At 52.2% G+C, this 20,123-nt stretch overlaps 1 long non-coding RNA gene across 3 annotated transcripts in view; it reads left to right on the forward strand.

The window, feature by feature from the left end:
* LOC130708959 (uncharacterized) overlaps window positions 1–17,499 on the forward strand; it is an 18,916-nt gene extending 1,417 nt beyond the window's left edge. Inside the window, exons 1-5 of one of the 3 annotated variants that reach the window (XR_009009362.1) lie at window positions 6,660–6,698; window positions 10,337–10,472; window positions 14,877–14,987; window positions 15,144–15,482; window positions 16,473–17,499. This is a non-coding gene — a long non-coding RNA (uncharacterized LOC130708959). Of the gene's footprint in view, window positions 1–6,659; window positions 6,699–6,723; window positions 6,781–10,336; window positions 10,473–14,876; window positions 14,988–15,143; window positions 15,483–16,472 lie in introns of those variants that run through there. The other 2 variants (XR_009009361.1, XR_009009360.1) reach the window with 2 other exon arrangements.
* Window positions 17,500–20,123: the final 2,624 nt, after the last annotated feature.

Consider the following 20,123-nt stretch of genomic DNA (forward strand, 5'->3'; position numbering starts at 1 on the left):
CAAGAATAAACTAGTTCATTAGCAGAAGGGAAAACAGATTTAATGAAAAGAGGCTTCTTTCAGGTCCCCCCAAAACACTCTAACTCTTTTCCCTGTCCTTTGCAGCCGCCTGTGAAGTGGCACCCATAGGCTGTCCTAACCTGGCTACAGATGCCTTCACATACATCACACACATCTGAGCCCACAGAACCCACTGCAGGCTCTCAGCCATGCCAGTGCCAAGCAGCCAGTCCCCCCTGCACACAGGACTGGGACTTACCACCCCGCAAATGGTCACAAACACATTCAGGAGGTACTTGGACATACCACATGCCCACATGCACGTACAAGTTAAATGGCCATACGCATCTTCTAGATGAGGCTGAACATGCAGACTTTCCCCATCCAGTTCATGCACAAACACACCTGTTTCCATGCACACAGTGAGGACACACACAGCTTCCAAGCAACACCAGTGCACATATACTCCTGCTTATAGTCGCAGAAATGTCCTTGCGAACACATGCTGGGACACCCTCATCTCTTCTTCCAGAGCACTGGAGTCAATCCCATTATAAATGCCATGGGAAGGTAGTGGGGCTTTGGGTGGGGTGTGGGAAACACTGCTGCTCCACCTAAGAGGCTACCGACGAGGGTCAAAGAGTGTCCTTAGCGCTCCCATTCCAAGGCACTCTGGCCACCACAGTCAGAGCCGTTCCAGGTGACTTCTGTCCAGTTGGGATGCATTGTCCTCTGGGTCTAGCTCTTTGCTCATTTCAGAGCTAAATCGGTTGCTTCCAAATATTTGCATAAGCAGTCTTTCAGCCAGAAATCTTCTGGCTCCCAGCTAGAGTAGGTACGGAAAGCAATTTGGAGTCACGTAGACTTGGGTTCCACTGTTGATTGTGCCCAATTTTATTTTTAGCTGTGTGATCTTGAGCAAGTTGCTTAAACTCCCTGAACCTTAGTTTCCTCATCTATAAAATGGGAAGACTACAGTCCCATCAAATCCGCTATATTCTCCAAGATGGGGATTAGTACCCCAATTCATAGATGTAGAAGTTGAGGCTCAAAACGGAGGTGCTGGGCTTCCCTGGTGGCGCAGTGGTTGAGAATCTGCCTGCTAATGCAGGGGACGCGGGTTCGAGCCCTGGTCTGGGAAGATCCCACATGCCGCGGAGCAACTGGGCCCGTGAGCCACAACTACTGAGCCTGTGCGTCTGGAGCCTGTGCTCCGCAACAAGAGAGGCCACGATAGTGAGAGGCCCATGCACCGTGGTGAAGAGTGGCCCCCGCTTGCCAGAACTAGAGAAAGCCCTCGCACAGAAATGAAGACCCAACACAGCCCAAAATAAATAAATAAATAAATAAAATTTAAAAAAAAAAAAACAAAAAACGGAGTTGCTGGCAAGGGTTGGAGCTAATATTTGAACCCAGATCTCTAGGGCTCAGAGTGCACTATAGCTGGTGGCCCCCATTGAAACAGATGGCAGGAGGACAGTGACTGCATTTTCTGGAAAGGAGTTGAGGCAGGCCAGGAGAAGATCCCGGGTCTCCTGAAGCCCAGCCCTGAGCCCTCTGGGACCCTCCCAGCTACTCAGCTCTGTCTTGTGACTCAAGATCCAGGCATCAGCTAGGACTGGGACCCCTGCCCTGGATGGGGAGGTGGGGGAGAGGGGTGGGCCTGAGGAAGTGGTGGCAAAACCTTGAATTGAGAGTCGAGGGAGACCTGGGCAAGGGTCTGCTCCTCCCTGCACCCCAGTCTCCCCACTTGCACAAGGGGGAGTACTTTACCACCTCAGACATTCTGGGATTCTCTGAGACACTTGGGAGAAGGATTTTTCTCATCTTTAGAACCAACTGATCTTCCCCCCTTCTTCTTCCTCCTGCCTCCTCCTGTCAGGAGCCTCCTCAAGGGCCACTGTGTGTCAGGCCCGTGCTGGCCTCCTGGGCACGAGCTCCCCTTCAGAGGGTAGGAAGCTCTGACGTGGGCAGGGTGGGCCAGCTCTTGGCTGCAGCTGCTGTAGATGTTAATACAGTTTCCTTCTCCTCAGTTACCCCGGTGAGTCTGGTCATCTGATCACCCAGATGTGCTGGGGGCTTCCTGTCAGCAGGCTTCCCAGCCCCTGTCTGACTGCCATTGGTACACACCTTTCCGCCCCCCACCCCTGTGCACACCCCACCCAGGGGGGCACCCAGGAAGGGACATGGCAGTAGGGGAAGCCACACTCCCATTTCCCATGCTGACCTCTATTGACCCCTCCACCCACCTCAGCTTCCCTCCCTTGGGGCCAAGGCCCTGGTGGAGATGGGTGGGAGCAAATCGGCTATTTCCAGGAGCCCTGGATGGGGGAATGGGTGACCTGGTTACAGTCCTTAGCCCCATCAGGGGTTGGCTGTGTGACAGCAGGTAATTATTTTGCCCTCTCTGAGCCTGTCACCCCAACTGTAAGTGAGGGGGGTGAACTAGATAGCCTCCAAGGGCTTTTTCAGCTCCAGAACCCACGTCTTGGTTCCCCTGACTCTTACCTGTGTTTTAGGATGAACTGTGAACATGGTAGAAACAAGAGACCAAAGGGTGCTGTTTCCAGCAACAGGGTATTTTTTAGAAAGGCCTTCCTGGGAAAGCAGGTGAACGGTGGGACTGGGCAGAGTAGCCCAGCCCAGGGGTCCCCTGCTCCAGGGGTCGGCAAGCCCTGTGAGGCCATAGCCTCCAGGCAAGCAGGGGAGGGGGATCAAATAGTAACAGGCGTGTCATCAGACACCTGGCCTGGCTCTCGATTTTCCTCCTGCACTTACTGTGGTGTGACCCTGGACAAGGCACTCAGCCTCTGTGATCCTTGGTTTCCTCATCTGCAAAATGGGAAAACCATTAAACCACTCCCTCCCAAGGTTCCTGGGAGATAACATCGCACACCTACCGTGCGCCGGGCAGTTCTGCACCTGTAGGCGAGGCAGGCATTGCTCAGCTGAGCAGTCTGAGCCCAGGCCTGTCCAGTCATTTATGCCAGGTCTGCAAACACAGGCCTGTGGGCCCCTGAGCCTGTGCCCACTGCTCGGGAGAGGATATCCTCCTCCTCCTCAGTCACCTCGAGGGAGGGGTTGTTCTTTTACAAGGCCCAGGGAGCAGGCTTGGGGGTGGCCAGGGTCAGGCGGCAGGTTTCTATCCTGGGTGCAGGTAACAGCACACCACCCGTCACATCTACTGACCATGTTACTTCTGAAAGGCCGCTTCCAACTCTCCATTGTTTATTCGCGGTGGTGGCTGCTCAGGAGACAGTGTTTGTGTTTCTCAGGCCTCTTTCAACTCCAAGAGAGAAACCAACCGCAACCAGCTTCAACCTAAGAGAAACCGATTGATTCGTGCCCCTGGAGGAGAAATTGGGGTGCTGGGGATCTGAAGGGGGAGCTGTACTCCCCGGGAAGAGTGGGCCACCCCCATACCCACAACGTGCTCTCTGCAACTCATTTCTAACTCTCGCTGCTCTCTTTGAGGTGATGTGGGCCTCATACCTTCCCCCTGCTATGCTGCCGCCAACAGCCCTAGTTCCTTATTCCAGGCAAATGAGAGCTTCTGTCTCCCTGGGCCTCTGTATCAGTCCCAGGGAAGGTGGCTGATTGGCTGGCTTGAATCACGTGCCTCCCCTTGATCAACAGCTGCTGTCGCCATGGGAGGGGCCCTGGGAATGGCGGGGACAGTGCTGCCCCCAGAATGAGAGGAATGGGAAGCAGTGGGCACCAGGGCACCTGTGTCTAGGTTGGCAGTGTCTTCTCCAGTTGGGCATCCCCGTCTTTGGTATGAGTATAAGTCAGTGTTTCTGCACTTGGGTCTCACCCTGCACACCCATAGGGCCAGAGACCCACCACACTCAGTGCCCCCGTGGCACATAGAGAGAAGCTGAGGCTGAGAGAGGACAGCCATTTGTCTCACATCACTCTGTCGCTGGTGCAGGAGACAGGAAAGATTGGGTCTCCTGACACCCAGCCCATAAGCCATGCATTGTCACTGGTCCGAACTCTTCCTGGACATGCCAGTGAGGTAGGTTTTGAACGACCCCAATTCCTCTCATCCTAGGACACACACACCCCTTTGAAATATGACTCCATGCAGAGGTGAAGGCTATTTCTCCACCCCTTGATCTGGGCTGGTCTCATAACTTGCTGATCTCCTTGAGTCGATGTGGCATGTGACAGAAGGGACGCTATGCATGTTCTGGAGCCCAGGCTTCAGGGGCCCTGCAGCTTCTGCTCTCACCCCCATGGAGCCCAGCTCAGCCACCCCCAGAAGCCCAGGCTGGGCTATAAATGCAGACAGAGGCCCTGACGCCACGTGGAGAGGGCCCAGCCGGCCCGGCAGAACCCAGGCCTGGCTGACCCACCAGCCAAGTGCAGCCTCACAAGGGAGCCCACAGTGAGATGGGCAGATCTGCCCTGTCAGCCCATAGAATCAGGAGAATCAATCAATTGTTCTTTTTGGCCACTAAATTTTGACATGGTTTGTTATGTAGCAAGAGATAACTTAAGCAGCCGGGCTTATATAGTGAAAAGATGGAAAATATGCATTTGTCTAAGGTGACTTCAGAATCTCAGAGTTGGGCCACTCACCCTCTTAGATCCCTGAATTCTGGCCACCGCAGCCTCTGTAAGTGTCTCCACTGCTCTGGGAGCAGCATCAGTCAGCCACCAGCTCTGTCTCGCCCATGCTGCATCCCTGGTACTCCATCACGGCCAGTGAACACTGGTTCTTCCAAAATTGTCAAAGGAATGAGTGAATCCCTCACTCAGCCTCCACTTGCATACCCCCAGGGAAGGGAGGTCCCTCCCTCCAGGGCAGCCTCTTCCATTATGAGATGATTCTGCCTGGGAGAAGGTCCTCCTTCATCTAGGGGAGAGATCTATGACTCCTCCCACGGCCCTGGCTCTCTCCCTGGGTCCCCTCTTCTACATGACAGGCTTGGGTACTTCACAATGGTCCCTGGAATTTGCAAAGCAGCACAACCTCCCTTAATAGCAAGTATTTTCATGTACATGGGACCCTGGCCACAACTGCAACCTTGAGGGAAGTGTTTCCACCAGGGCCTAAAACAAGCATGGGTTCTGGGAGCCTACAGTTTGGGGTTTCGACCCCTACCCGACCTCTGTATGGCCTTGGAAAAGAGGATTCCTGTCTCTGAGCCTCAGTTTTCTCATCTGGAAAATCGGAGTAGTGAAATTTACCACCTAGGGTTGCTGTGGAGCTTAAGGAGATGATATATGTAAAATGCTCTGTATGTAATCAGTCCTTGATAAAGGTTAGTTCCTTTTCTGCCAGGTACATAAACAGTTCCAGATGGGAGCTGATCTGTACTTAACATTCATGTCTATATAAATAATGTGCAGGTGGGGGAGGAATTGTCAGGTGGCCGGGGATGGGGGAGGGCCTTCTCAGCAGCAGGAACAGCTTGAGCAAAGACAAGAGGGAGAAGTTTGGTTTCAGGGAAGGGTAAGTGGGGGGGAGCTCTGTGCTGCTGGCATCAAGGGCAACAGGAGGGAAAAATGACTGGGGAGGAGACAGGCCCATGCCCGGGAGGGCCCCGAATGCTGGGCTAAAGGTCATGGGCTTTGCCAAGGGGGCCTGGAGGAGGTCTGGAGCTGGGAGGGTGAGGTCAGGTGTGGGATTCAATCTGGGCTGCTCTGGGGGTGGATAGGGAGGGGAGGGGAGGGGAGAGAGAGCTCCTGGGAGCTGAGAGGGGAAAGTTGGGGTGAGGGTGGGAGTGGCTTAGGCCCATCGTGGGGAGGGGAGCCTGGCCACTCAGTGTGGACACACCCGTCACAGGACGCAAGGCCCTTGACCCTCTGGCCTGGCACCTCTACTCTTGCATCTTTGGGGTTAGGCTCTATTGGGAAGAGCGCCTTTTCTGCCTTTTCAGTCTAGGAACAGGCTGTGAGGGAGGCCAGAGGAGGAGACCCAAGCCAGATCTGCAACCAGAGGGATGCAGGGCAGACCAGATAGGGCACTAATCTTACCCATTTATCTGCTGGGGACTCAGAGAAGTCCCTTTCAAGGTCTGCTTGCTCATTGTATGAACCATCCTTAGCCTCGCAGCTGGGCTTTACAGTTTTCTAAGCCCTGCCAAAATTATGGGCTCCTTTGAGACTTGCAACTGCCTTGGGAGGGAAGGGAAGAAAGCTGGGCAGAGATGATTAGCCCTATTTTAAGGTGGGGAAACCTAGGCCCAGAGAGGGGAAGTGACTTGCCCAAGAGCACACAGCAAATGTATGGCAGAGCTGGGCTGGAACCCAGACCTTCTGCTTCCCACTGCATCCTAGCCTCTTTCCACAGCACGGAGGGACTGGCTAGGCAAGACATTCTCACTTACCTGCTCTGGGGGAAGAGTGAGGGGAGCCAGAGAGAGGTTGACAGCTGTCAGCAGACAACACTTAACCCAAACTGACAATTTAATTGTGAAAATGTGGACGAGGTACAGTTATGCGTAAGGAAATCCAGACGGTCTGGGCCCCGGGGGAGCCTCGGCCAGCACCCCAGTTGCCGGGGAAACGGAGAGGGTTGGGGATGATGTCACTAGATTTGAGGCTAAGGTATGGGGGATGGGCTACCCAGCCACCTCTTTGGGACCAGATGGGGGGGCCTGGCCACAGGCTGTCGTCCTCACGGTTAACTCCTTCTCTTACAGATGGGGCAAAAGGGAGCTCCGGAGCGGAGTCGTGACTTGCCCAAGGTGACACAGGAAGTCAGTGACCATGTCCATTCACCCAGCAGGCTGCAGGCATCTTGAGCACAAGGCCCGGTTAGAGTCATCTGTGAGTCCCTGTGCCCTGCACTGGGCCTTGCACGCAGCAGACCCCAACTCTGCAGCAAAGGCTGCTTGATCCCTTTACAAAATGGGGATGTAGGCCACTTCAGGAGGTGACACTTGTTGAGTTCATAGTAGGCTTAGGTGGGGAAGAACCCTGAGCAGTCACCCATAGCAGCGCTGTCTGATTCAGGGGACACTAAGCTGAGAAAGGGCAGGTCAACAGGCCAAGGTCACCAGCAGATTGGGGCAGCACTGGCATGACCCTGAGTCATGCCCCACAGGGCAATCCTTACCCAAGGAGGAGTGGTCCGTCTCACGCCACACCCTCAGCTCTGGGCCAGGGATCTGGACCTTGGGAAGCCCCTATTATCTGAAGCATTTTCTCAGAATCCCCAGCTTCTGACCAGAGGCTAAATATCAACCCACCCAAAGCATCAATAACGATGGTAGTAACAGGCCTTAGTGCAGCCCCTACAGTGTGCCAGGCTCTGGGCGATCACTCTATGCTTCTTATCTCAAATATTTATATCAATAATTCTCTGGACTGGGAATTACTGTTCTCCCTTTGTAGTTCAGAAAACAGAGGCTGGGGGCTGGGGGTGGGAGGACTGTCACTTGCCTACCAGAAAGTGAAGCCAGAAAGTGAAAAGCTGGGACTTGCACCTCACGACACTCTGCATCTAAAAACTGTGATTGCCTTCTTCCCTGGCTCTTAGATTATCTCACAGTGGCCCCTAGGGGAGAGGGCAGCTGAGTTTTTGCCTGCCCAGCCCCCATCCCACTTCTCATGGTAAAAGCACCCCTTCCCTTCTATCCCCAACTTTCTGAGGTTTTGGTGGGGCTACGGGTCACAGAGCCCAGGCCTCTGCTAGAAGGCCTGACCTTTTGGAGAATTCCATCTTCTGATCCACATAATATGACCCAACTGGACCAAACAGAGCTGTTTCCCTCAGCTTGCGTCCATGGGTTCTGGGGGACCGCAATTTGATCCCCTTTGGAATGCAAGCTCTAAAGGTGTGATCCTCAGAGCCTCCAGCAGCCAGCAGCCCTATTCCCTGCCCTGTGAAGGAGATGAGAAGGAGGGAGGAAGAGAAGAAGCAGGCAGGGGCGTGGGGAGGTCAGTTGAGTCCCCAGCACTCCCTTGTCCCTCCCAGTTATGTGGGCCAGTGAATCCATGTTCCTTAGGCTCATTGGATTCGGGTCTCTATTTAGACTCTTGCATCTGGAGCCGTCCTGACTATCAGCCCTGCAATGTGCCGCAGAGTCCTGTGCTGCTGCTACAGGAGGTACAGGATGAATAAAGTTTCTTGTCCTCCAGGAACTAACAGTCTGGCCAGGGAGCTGGGTGGGTATAGTTCTGGGTTCTATCCCTGCTCTGTCTCAAATTTGCTCTGTGATCCTTTCCCTCTCTGGGCCATAATTTTCCCATTTTTAACACAGGGTCGGGGGTAGATGTTGGGTTCAATGTTCTGCAAGATCCCCTACAGATCTACTCAACTACTTTTTCTTTAAGAAAAAAATTTGAGGTATAATTCACATACCATACATTCACTCTTTTAAAGTGTACAGTTCAGTGGTTTTTATTATATTCACAGATTTGTCCAACCATCGCCACTTTCTAATTTCAGAACATTTCCATCACCCCCAAAAGAAATCCTATACCTATCAGTCCCCATTCCATCTACCATCTCAGCCCCTAGCAACTGCTAATTTCCTATGGATTTTTGGACATTTCAAGTTCAAGTTCATCCATGTTGTAGCATGTATCAGTGCTTCGCTTCTTCTTAAAATGGATAGTATTCCATTGTATGGATATACCCCATTCTGTTTATCCATTCATCAGTTAATGGAGATTTGGGTTGTTTCTACTTTTTGGCTATTATAAATAATGCTGCTGTGCATAGTCATGTACAAGCTTTGTATGAAATATATGCTTTCAATTTGTGTGTGTGTGTGTGTGTGTGTGTGTGTGTGTATAAGAGTTCAATTGCTGGATCATATGTAACTCTATATGACTTTTGGGGAATTGCCAAACTGTTTTCCACAGTGGCTGCACCATTTTACATTTCTACCAGCAATGTGTGAAGGTTCCAATTTCTCCACATCCTTGCCAGCACTTGCTGTTTTCTATTTTTTTTATTTTTGCCCATCCTAGTGGGTGTGAAGTGGTATCTCATTGTGGCTGTGATTTGAATTTCCCTAATGACTAATGATATTGAACATCTTTTAATGTGCTTATTGGCCACTTGTATATCTGCTTTGGAGAAATGTTTATTCAAATCTTTTGCCCATTTAAAAAAATCGGGTTATCTGTTTTTTTATTGTTGAGTTGTAGGAGTTTTTTTTTTTTTTTTAATTTATTGATTGATTTATTTTTGGCTGTGTTGGATCTTTGTTGCTGCACGCGGGTTTTCTCTAGTTGCGGCGAGCCTGGCTACTCTTCGTTGTAGTGGCAGGCTTCTCATTGTGGTGGCTTCTCTTGTTGCGGAGCATGGGCTCTAGGCACGTGGGCTTCAGTGGTTGTGGTGCACGGGCTTAGTTGCTCCGTGGCATGTGGGATCTTCCCAGACCAGGGCTTGAACCCGTGTCTCCTGCATTGGCAGGCGGATTCTTAACCACTGCACCACCAGGGAAGTCCTGTAGGAGTTTTTAATACATACTCGATACTACATCCTTACCAGATACAGTACTTGCAAATATTTGCTCTCATTATGTGGGTTGTCTTCTCCCTTTCTTGATAGTGTCCTTTGAAGTACAAAGTTTGTCATTTTTATGAAATACAATTTCTCTATTTTTTTTCCCTTTGGTTGCTTGTGGTTTTGGTGTCATATCTAAGAAATCACTGTCTTATCCAAGGCCACGGAGATTTACACCTGTGTATTCTTCTAAGAGTTTTCTAGCTTTAGCTCTCACATTTAGATCTTTGATCCATTTTGAGTTAATCTTTGTAAATGGTATGAGGTAGGGGTGCAACTTCATGCTTTTGCATGTGGCTATCTAGTTGTCCCAGCATTACTTATTAAAAAGACTATTCTTTCTCCATTGAATTGTCTTGGCTCCCTTGTCAAAACTCAATTGACCGTAAATGTATGGGTTTATTTATACGATTACCTTTTAAGTGACATCTAGGAAATAAGCTACAGTAGGGTCTACATAGTCACAACTATGTGACAGGTAGTGTGGCAGAGGGAGGAGAACAAGTGGGAAATTTGGACTGCTGCAGACCTGGGTTTCAATTCCAGATCCACTGGAACCCCAGGCAAGCTATTTTATGTGTCTTTTAATAAACAGTATTACACTGTATTATTCTTGTTGTAAAAAATACCAACATATGGGTGTTCCTGAGCCTTGGTTTCCCCCTGTGTCATGTTTCAGCCCCAGAGCTGGTGTAAGTCCCCACATGAGAGGGAGGGGGCAGAAGGGTGTTGCAGGCGGGGTCAGGGGCATAAGCAATGGCTTGGAGGCTGGAAAGTGCAGGGTGTGATGTGGGGAACCGTGAGAAGTGTGTAGGCCTTGGGGGCTTGGTGGGGGTGAGTGTTGAAAGGATGCCTCTCTTTCAGTTGGTGAAAAAACAAGAGTCTGGCGCCTGCATCACAGCATAGCTCAGAAGACGCCTCCCATGACCCCCTCGAGAGCGCTATGGCCGAGAGGCCCAGCCGTGACACCCAGCCACACTTCCCAGCCACAGGGCTAGAGGTGAGCAGGCTGCACGTGTCGTGAGGCTCTTGGCTCCATTCCAGTCTGGGTTTGGTGGGGTTGTGCTAGGAGAGCAAGGTGATTGGGGTCCAGCGGGAGGGCTTTGGTTTCTTGCTTTGTGGTTAAGTGAGCAAAATATGCAGAAGGTCAGGGAGGAGAAAGTGCAAAAGGAAAGTAAGAGGAAACTACCATTTGCTGAGCACCTACTGCTTCCAGGAGGGACTCTCATGAACTTCATCTCAGCTCACAACCACCCAGAGAAGCAGGAGTTAGGAGGAGCATGTCCATTTCATAGAACCTGAAACTGGCTCAGAGAAGGATGCATTTGCCCAGGACCACAGAGCCAGCAGGTGACAGAGCTAGGACTTGCACCTCATTCCATCCGTCCTGAAGCACAGGCTTTTCTGGCAATGCCAGGCTACCCTGGAGAAGGGAGAGAAAAAGAGAAGGAGAGGCCCAGCAGAAGGAGAGAGTCACACTGAGAGGAAAATAAAGAGAGGCAAAAATAAAAATCAAGAGTGGAAAGAGCGTGAGGCCGCAGCTGAGGCCTGAAGCGGGTCCTCGGGGAGTAGCCGAGGGTGGGGACGGCTGGAAAGTGGCTCACGGAACCTGGAACCAAGAACCCTGCTTGGCCTGAGAACTGGCAAAGCTCTCACCTCAAGATACTGCAGAGGGGGAGGCTGGCATGGGGGCAGCATGGGGTCTGCCCGGGAGGAGGGCAGCGGGGCCGGATGGCCAGGGGCTGCCAAGCAGGGCCCTTCACACACCATCCAGCTCAAATAACCGCTGCAGCCGCGTGGGCTGGCAGGCCCTTGCTCCCGACGCGCAAAGCAGCAGGCCTGGAGGTGGGAGCAATGACCAGGGCTTCCTGAACACTGGTTGATCTTGGGACAAACTCCGTAATGTGACCGATAAATAAGGTGGCTTCGTAGTTTATTGTTCGAGCAGGGACACTCCGAAGTGAGTGGGGACAATGGGCACAAATAGATACTGGTGGCCTCCGGCCTCTAAGGCCCTGCGTGGTCGGGCCTGGCCTGCTCCTGCTGCAGCCGCCCCCAGCTCTCTGCGCCTTCTCCCCGGCCTTCCTCTGCGGACACTTAGGGCCTCGGCATTGTCGGGAACAGCCCGCCCCACACCACGCCCGTCTCCACGCCTCTTCATTGTTCCTACTTGCCCCCAGAACCCAGCTCAAGCCACACCAGTGCCTTTGGTGAGCAGTCCAATACATTATGTGCTTTTCCTCCACGGCTCCAATCACAAGTACAATAATCCAAGAAATTCATAATTGCGTGTTTGATCATTTTAAAGTCTGTCTCCCTTCCTAAGGACTTGCACTAGGAAGGCGAAACTGAGGGATTGGGTCTGACTTGCCCACTGTTGTATCCTGAACACCCAGCCAAAGGCCCCGGTGTGTAAATTAATAAAGCAACTCCCAGGGCCCCCTGTATGGCCGCATGGTTGTGTGTCCCCCTTGTATTTGGGAGTTCTTTCCTATCCAAGGAAAGGAAAGGAAGGAGCTAGTCCTAAAGAAAAGAACTTCTTGGGCACAATGTGCACTTCTGATTTCTTCCACAGGCTCTGAGCTCCTTCAGGGAGAGATTCATTCCTTTCTTGTCTCTTCCCCAGTTTCTACCCTAGTTTTGGACCTGGACGAGGGGCTCAAGTTGGACTTTCTGATGAGTGATGGCAATGTGAATATCACTGTGGTGGATCACAGAAAGTCTGAACTGGGAGGAACCTTAGAGATCATGAGATAATATGCAAATGATGAGTCCAGGCCCCAGGGTACCATAGGCACAAAAAATGTTAGTGTCTCTTCTTTTAGAGGTCATCTTGTCCAACCAACCACCTGTTTTTTTTAGTTTTTAGTTTTTTTTTTTTAGTGTACCATTCAGTGGTTTTAGTATGTTTACTAAGTTGTGCAGTCATCACTACTATCTAATTCAACAATATTTTCACCACCCCAAAAAGAAACCCCATACCCAATAGCATTCATGCCTCCCTTTCTCCTCCCCTCAGCCCCTGGCTACCACCAGGCATCTTTTCTTTTTTTAAATTATTTATTTATTTATTTTGGCTGTGCCGGTCTTAGTTGTGGCACGCAGGATCTTCATTGCAGCACGCAGCATCTTTAGTTGCAGCATGCAAACTCTTAGTTATGGCATGTGGGATCTAGTTCCCGACCAGGGATCGAACCCGGGCCCCCTGCACTGGGAGCACGGAGTCTTAGCCACTGGGCCACCAAGGAAGTCCCCAGCCATCTTATTTTAAAGACAGGGAAACTGAGGTCCAGAGAGGGCAGTGCCTTATCTAATGTCACATCGTCAGCCAGCGGCAGAGCCAGGTCTCCTGACACCCAGTCTACTGCATGTCTGAGCTCTCTCTGGGGGCCTCCAGTGTTCTCTGGTGACTGACGTGAAAGAGCTGTTTAGCCCATTAAGTTGAGGCTAACAGTTAAGATGAGACTGGACCATCTGTAGTTATGCCCTTGACCCTTGAGAGCCTGCCTGTGCCCAGGATAGAGCTGAGGGCTTTTGAGGGGCAGAAGACACACCTAGAAATCATTTCCAACTGGTACCTTGCTTCCTACAATAGCCAGTGTCCTTTCATAGCTGGGGATGCCTTCTCCCAAGTGACCACACTGTCTCCTTTAACTTCCTTCAGCCCTCCCCAAAGGCCCCCTTCTCACGGAGGCCCACCCTGACCACCCTACTGAAAAGTGCAAACAGGCTCGCCCCTCCCTGCTGGAAGTCTAGCCTCCTTCCAGGTGGACATTCCCTCCATAGCACTTATCTCCATCTATCCAACAAACTGTATCCTTCATTTCATTATCTGGTTACTGTCTGTCTTCCCTACTAGAATGTCAGCTCTGTGAGGGCAGGGATTTTGTCTGCTTGGCTCACTGCTCTACCCCAGCTTGCAGAATAGTGCCTGTTACCTAGAAGCTGTTTCACAAATATTGGTTGAGCGACTGCATGACACAATGAATGGTTAGCTCTTATTGCATTTAATTCTTATCAGCAATAGTCAGGGGAGGGGTTATTATGCTTGTTTCATAGATGTGTCTTCATCCACCTCAGGTTGCTCTAACAAAATACCATAGATCGGGTGGCTTAAACAACCGGCATTTATTTCTCACAGTTCTGGAGGCTGGGAAGTCCAAGATCAAGGTGCTGGCTGATCCGTTCTTGGTGCAAGCCCTCTTCCCAGCTTGCAGATGGCTGCCATCTCACTGTGTTCACGTGACCTCGCTGTGAACTCGGCGGGAGAAAGAGAGAGAGAGAGAGGGAGAGAGAGAGATGGAACTGGTCTCTCTTCCTCTTCTTATAAAGACACTAATCCCGTTGTGAGGGCTCTGCTCTCATGTCCTCATTTAACCCTAATTAATTCCCAAAGGCCCCACCCCCAAATACCATCACACTTGGGGGTAGGTTTTCAACATAGGAATTTTGTGGGGGGAGACACAAACCTCCAGTTTATAACAGATGGCAAGCTGAGGTCCAGAGAGGTCCAGAGAGGTCATCTGGGAGGGTCACTATTGTCCTTCTCACCCCTTCCTGTCAGGGGAGCCTGGATTAGGGTCAAGGTGGGCATGAGGAAGCAGGGGCTAGACTTACCAGGTTTCCCATTGTTTTTAGGACCCCAGAAAGCTGAGTCAGCCTATGAACCCAGCCTCTACATCTTCCTGCAGTAATTTAGCAGCTTTCACATTCCATGCCTTAGCCAAAATGGAAAAAGAAAGAAAAGAAAAAGGCAGTGCTATATTTTAAAGTGGATTTAGCTCTGTGGGTTTCAACATAGGAGACTGCTGTCCATGACGTCATGGGCCCTGAGGCCCTGTGGGCATCGTTACTGACACTTCACGTGGTAGGCTGGGCCCTGGGTCCACACGTTCCTCTTGCCAGAGCTGTGTGAGCCCGAGGGCAGGCAGTGGCTCCACCCCCCGAACCAGGATGGAGGCCAGAGGGAGCCAGGCACTGGGCAGGCAGGGGACACACTCCAGTAACAGCCCAGTGCAGCTTCTCGCTCTGTGCCGTTCAGAGGTCTTTGAGGTCCACCTCTCGTGGTATCCGCGGCAGCCCTGGGACACACAGAGTGGTGTCCTGCTCCCAGTCACACAGCTGGGGAGTGCTGGCCTTGCCCATCACTAGGGGAGCTCGAACCCTGCCCTCTGATTCTAAATGCTATGAGGAGAGGGCATGGTCCTTGCCCAAGAGCAGCCGACAGACTGAGGCTGTGGGGAAACCGCTCGGTCAAGTCCAAGTCTTCATTTTACAGCAGAAGAAACTGAGAGGGCAGGGACTGGCCCAAGGTCACAGGGTCGATCTACAAGCCAGGCAGGGCTGGATACAGGCTCTGGATTCCTGGCTGGGAGTATTTCCGACTATATCTGCACTTAAACAGTTCCGTTTGGGCGGAAGAGACACCAGGCCTTTCCAGAATCCGGTCTAAGGCTGTCTTCCAGGATCTGCTGTCAAGGCTTAGTCCTCAGGGAACAGCTGCTGGCAAAAGGAGGTGAGGTATTGATTATGGCTGGGGGTGGGGGAGTGCGGCTGAGACCCGGAGGGAGAGAAGGGATGGGGAAGGGTGGTGGAAGTTTCTCCGAGAGACAAACCAAAGATATATTCAATTTTGCTTTTCCTTATCTGTAATTTTCTAATTTTTCTGCAGTTCTAGAATTCATTTTTCATATTTGAAAGTGAGAAACTATTTAGTTGGGAATGGTCTGGAAATCCATGGTTGCCTCAGTCCTGACCGACTGTGTGAACTTGGGCGGTCCCCCACCTCTCTCTGGGCCGGTCTTGGAAATGCTGGGAATAAGGTTGCCCCATGAGAAGTAAATGAATCCGAAGGCTCCCTGGCTCAGGACACAGCTCTCTGGCCTGGTCATCAGAGCTCTTCACCTGTCCAAAGGAAGAACGCAGCAACCCAGGAGTGAGGCATCCAGAGAAAAGCCAAGGTTCAGAGAAGCTCACTTTGGCCGTGCGCCCATCCAGCACAGTCCAGAAGGTAGGCGTTATCTGAAGGCCGTGCCCAGCCCATCCCCACAGAGGGCTTCTCTGCTCCGAGTGGAGACGGTTCATCAGGCTTCACACCAAGGTCTGCGTGAACTGCCCTCTGCCCCAGCCCTCCTCGCCCTTTGCTTAGGTTCCAGGTCCACCAGGCAATGGCTCCCCAGAGACCTGGCTCCCAGGAGGGAAGGAGACCGGGGAGGGGACAAGAGTGCTCCTGTCAGTAGAAAGGGAGATGGCCTGGTGTCAGTTATAATAGTGTTGGGAGGAGGCAGCGATCTCACGTGACATGGTTAGGGCCAGCTGTCCGACCTCTCTGGGTGTCTTGAGAAAGGTCAATGTCAGGACAGCCAGACGAGGGCCAGACTCCAGGCTGGTCAATCACCTGGGACCTGTGTAGTGTTTAGAACACTGCCTGGTATAAAATAAGGAGTTAATAAAAATTGCTAAGTGAAAGTTAGCTGTGGCCTGTCTGGACAGCTGGGTGGAGTGGTGGGTCCACAAAGGGAAGGGTGCTTTGATCCCGGCCACCTGCCCAGCTGGAGCCCTTGTCTCTCTGAGGCTCGGCTCACACCATCTCTGCCACCCATGGGCACCTGGCTGACTGTTCTGAAATGTGGGATCACTTTCTGGTCTTCCCATCCCAGCTCCCCTCTGATGTCCAGGCCAGGGAGGGATCATGGCTCTCCAGTCTCTGAATTATGTCCCCACCCACCACCTGTCACTTACCTCCCACCAGCAGTGGGCTAAACCTCAGAGGCCGGGAATTCTAGGTCAGCCTGGGACCCCGCAATGTCAGGGCTGGAAGGCCTTCAGTGTGCACCTTGCTTACCCCTCTTCCAATGGAGGCATGGGGAAACTGAGGCCCAAAGAGGGAAAGGACCCCCTCCCACCCCCATCTCCAGTTTGCATAGTCTGGGAGCCCGTGGCTGGGCTGGAGCTGGGTGCAAGCCTGGTGCTTTTTCCCAGCCTCCTCTGTTCTCCACAGGTCCCCAGAGGCTGCTCCGGAGACTATGCTCACCCGCCTTCTGTGGCCACACCTCACCTGGTCTTCGTTTGCTCCATCCTCTGTGGCTCTGTCTGGGATAATTCTCTCCAAGCGGGGTCAGCCCCCTGGGAGCAGGCAGCTAACGAGCTTCAGATGTCCAGGCCAAACTGCTCATGGAAGGCGGATGCTGAGATGCTCGCGCTGATTAAGAACACCGGCCAGTGGTGGTGGCTCAGAGAGATCACCTCCTCTTCCCTTCACAGGGTACTTAACTCCCAACTTGGAAGCAGCAGGTGCCAGTGTTTCACCCCAGAAACCCTGGCCGGGGTGTCTATTTCAAGGAAGTCTGGAAAAGGGCAGGGAGGCTGGAGGACAAAGGCATTTTGATTGTTGGGGAATTTATATCTTTTTCTTTCAAAGTTTTTCTGGGTCCAGAGCTGGTCTTTCCCCTGAGGTAGCAGCAGGGATGGGAAGGGAGGCGGGCAAGCTGCTTGTTGATGGCCAGCCCTGTGAATGCTGCGGGCTGAGCACAAATGCCATCTTCTCCAACCCTCACAGGAACCCTGTAAGGTCAGGACTGTCATCATCCACTTTACAATGAGAAAAGGTGATCTAAAGATCAGAGAGGTGAGGCAATTTGTCCAAGGTCACACAGCCTCTGAATGGCCAAATGAGGTTTTCAGCTCACCTCTGTCAGAGTCTACACTCTTCCCTACAGCAAACTGAGATGTTTCTAGAAGACCAAGGTGGTATATTATGGTCTCAAAACTGCATGAATGGGGCTTCCCTGGTGGCGCAGTGGTTGAGAATCTGCCTGCCAATGCAGGGGACACGGGTTCGAGCCCTCGTCTGGGAAGATCCCACATGCCGCGGAGCAACTAGGCCCGTGAGCCACAACTACTGAGCCTGCGCGTCTGGAGCCTGTGCTCCGCAACAAGAGAGGCCGCGATAGTGAGAGGCCCGCGCACCGCGATGAAGAGTGGCCCCCGCTTGCCACAACTAGAGAAAGCCCTCGCACAGAAACGAAGACCCAACACAGCCAAAAATAAATAAATAAACTTAAAAAAAAAAAAAAACTGCTAAAAAAAAAAAAAAACTGCATGAATGGTGAGGACCTGTGGGCTGCACTGGGGTTCCAGACACTGACGCTGCCTTTGCAGCTGACTCACTCCTCGATCTTGACAGGGCATTAGATTCATATTTACAAAATGGGGATCATCATCTCAAACTCAGGTGAGGTAATACTAATTGCCATCATCACATCCTTAGCCATTCCTGGAACACATTCTGGGCGCCAGACCCTCTGCTGGGGGCTTTCTGTTGGGTAACTGGTAAGAGCTTGGATTCTAGCTGTGTGACCCTGGGCGAGTTACTTTACCTGTCTGTGCCTTCATTTCCTCATCTGTGAAATGAGGATAGTATTAGTTCCTATCTTAAGGAGTTGTCAAATGAAATGAGTTAATATCTGTAGAGGGCTTAGAAGAATGCCTGGCACAGAACACACACCCGGCACACGTGTTAGCTGATACTGAGCTCAACCTTGTGAGACGGGTGTTGAGATTTTCCCTGAAACACAGAGGTAGAAACTGAGGTGAGGCAATGCAGTGATTCTCAAATTCAGGGTGCAACAGAATCACCTGGAAAGTTCATTAAAATGTGGAGGGCTGGGTCTACCCCCAGAGTCTCTGGTTCAGTAAGTCTGGGTTGGGACCTGAGAATGCATTTCTACCATGTTCCCAGGTGAGGCTGATACGGCTGCTCTCCCCCTCTGAGAACCAGTGCTCTAGCAGACCTGAGCATGGCCCCCGTCAGCTAGGACCCTCAGTGCAGAGGCTCAATAAGTAATTCAGCGTGTGAGTGAGTGAGTGATGATTACAGGGAGCAGAAAGGGTGCTGGACCAGGAGTCCCGGGGTTCTGGTCCTGAATCTGCTCCCATCTCCCTGTGGGACTTGACCAAATCATTTTCCCCTGCAGCCTTGGTTTCCTCCTCTGTAAAACAGGGGTACCAATAATCCTTCCTCACTGAGCTCTGTGAGGATGAAACAGGGCCTGGCACAACTCTGACACCCACGGCAAAAGTGACAAGCGTGGTCTTGGAAAGTGACAGACTACTCACCATGATGCTCACTGCTGTTCCTCTCCTCTCCCAGAACCGCAGGCTGCAGCTCATCTCTTTCACTTCTTTCTCAAACCAGAGTTGGGAAGACCGGGGCCACATTGTCCCCCCAAGCCCCATGGCCCACAGCAGAGGGCAGCGTGCTTGCTGTGGCCACGGGCTGCATGAAAGGGCCTGTGTTCCGGCCGCTCACCTCCCACTGTGCGCCCAGTGGTTTTCTATTTCAGTTGCTGTAAAAATATCACCTTTGATCTCAGCTTGTGGCTCTTAAAAAAAGAAGAAACCACCAACAGGCTGGTTTTTCATTCTCCCCGGCCCCGCCTCCGTCTCACCTCCAGCTCCGTGCGCTCCCCTCCATCCCCTCCCCGCTCATCCTCTCCTCTCTGGAGCCCCAGAACTCTGGCTGGACAGAGCACCTTAGGAATCAGCTTATTGCTCTGCGTGCCTCCCCCAGTTCCCCCACGGGGCTGTGTGCTGAAGGAACAGGATAAATGCGGGTGAAGGAGGCTGCCCTCTCCCCTCCTCCCTCTCTCCCTGTCCCTTCCCTTCTGTTCTGAGGGCCAAGAATCTCCAAGATTCCCTGCTTCTCCAGCTGCTGTTGAGCGCATGGTATCAATCACATCCCCGCATCTGTGAAGTCTTGAGTCTTCCCCAGAGTAGGGCGAGAATAGCTAGTGGGGCTGAAATATTTATATCACACCATCAACTCAGAGAGTCCGCTTAGCAGCCCAGATTTGTCTGGAGGAGTGGCCTTCAGACTTCATGAGTCTAATACCCCACCTCCTGGCTCAGCAGGTATGGAGACAACCCCCTCCCCCCATACACACATACACCCTTGCCTCTTTCCTCTCTGAAAACTCTGGGGAGATGCACCCAGCTCTGGCAGAGGGGCCAGAGAATCCCCCTCAGAAGTTTTGTGGCTGAGAAGCATTTGTGCCAATTGAGAGGACAAATGAGCCTGTGACTCACACCAGGCTTGGAACTGTTGTCACATTTTTCTTTAGTTCCAGTTTTTAGAGAAAGAGACAAAATCCCACTCATTCAGTAAACGCTTCTCCACAGGTCATCTGCGCCTGGCCCTGTGCTGACATGGCCACTGCCCTTCCTCAGGAGCCCCCTTCCCACCCCTGCTGGTAGAGACACAGATGTGTGCAGGGGTCAGGCAACTAGGGTGACAGGGAGTGCAGGAGCTGGGGCACCGGGTGAAGCCCTGACCCAGCTTGGGTCTGCCTCGAGGAGGTCCTGCTGGAGCAGAAAGGCAAGGCTGGGAAGTTACAGGAAGCTGGGGGCATCCTTGGTAAAAGGGGAAGCTTCAAATGGAGCCATGGCCTGGGGTATTCAAGGTGGGGTGAGGAGGGCCTGTTGAGAGGTGAGGTGGGGAGAAGTCAGGCCTCATAGGGCTGAGAATGGTAGGCAAAGAGCTCCGCTGGCATTCCCAAATCAGCGGGGAGCCCTTGCAGGGTCTGAAGCAAGTGTGGACTGTTCATGAAGAAAGGGTTTCTGGGGGCATGGAGGACCTGGGCAGAGGAGGTGA

The sequence above is a fragment of the Balaenoptera acutorostrata genome, chromosome 9 (assembly GCF_949987535.1).
Source record: "Balaenoptera acutorostrata chromosome 9, mBalAcu1.1, whole genome shotgun sequence".
NCBI lineage: Eukaryota > Metazoa > Chordata > Mammalia > Artiodactyla > Balaenopteridae > Balaenoptera > Balaenoptera acutorostrata.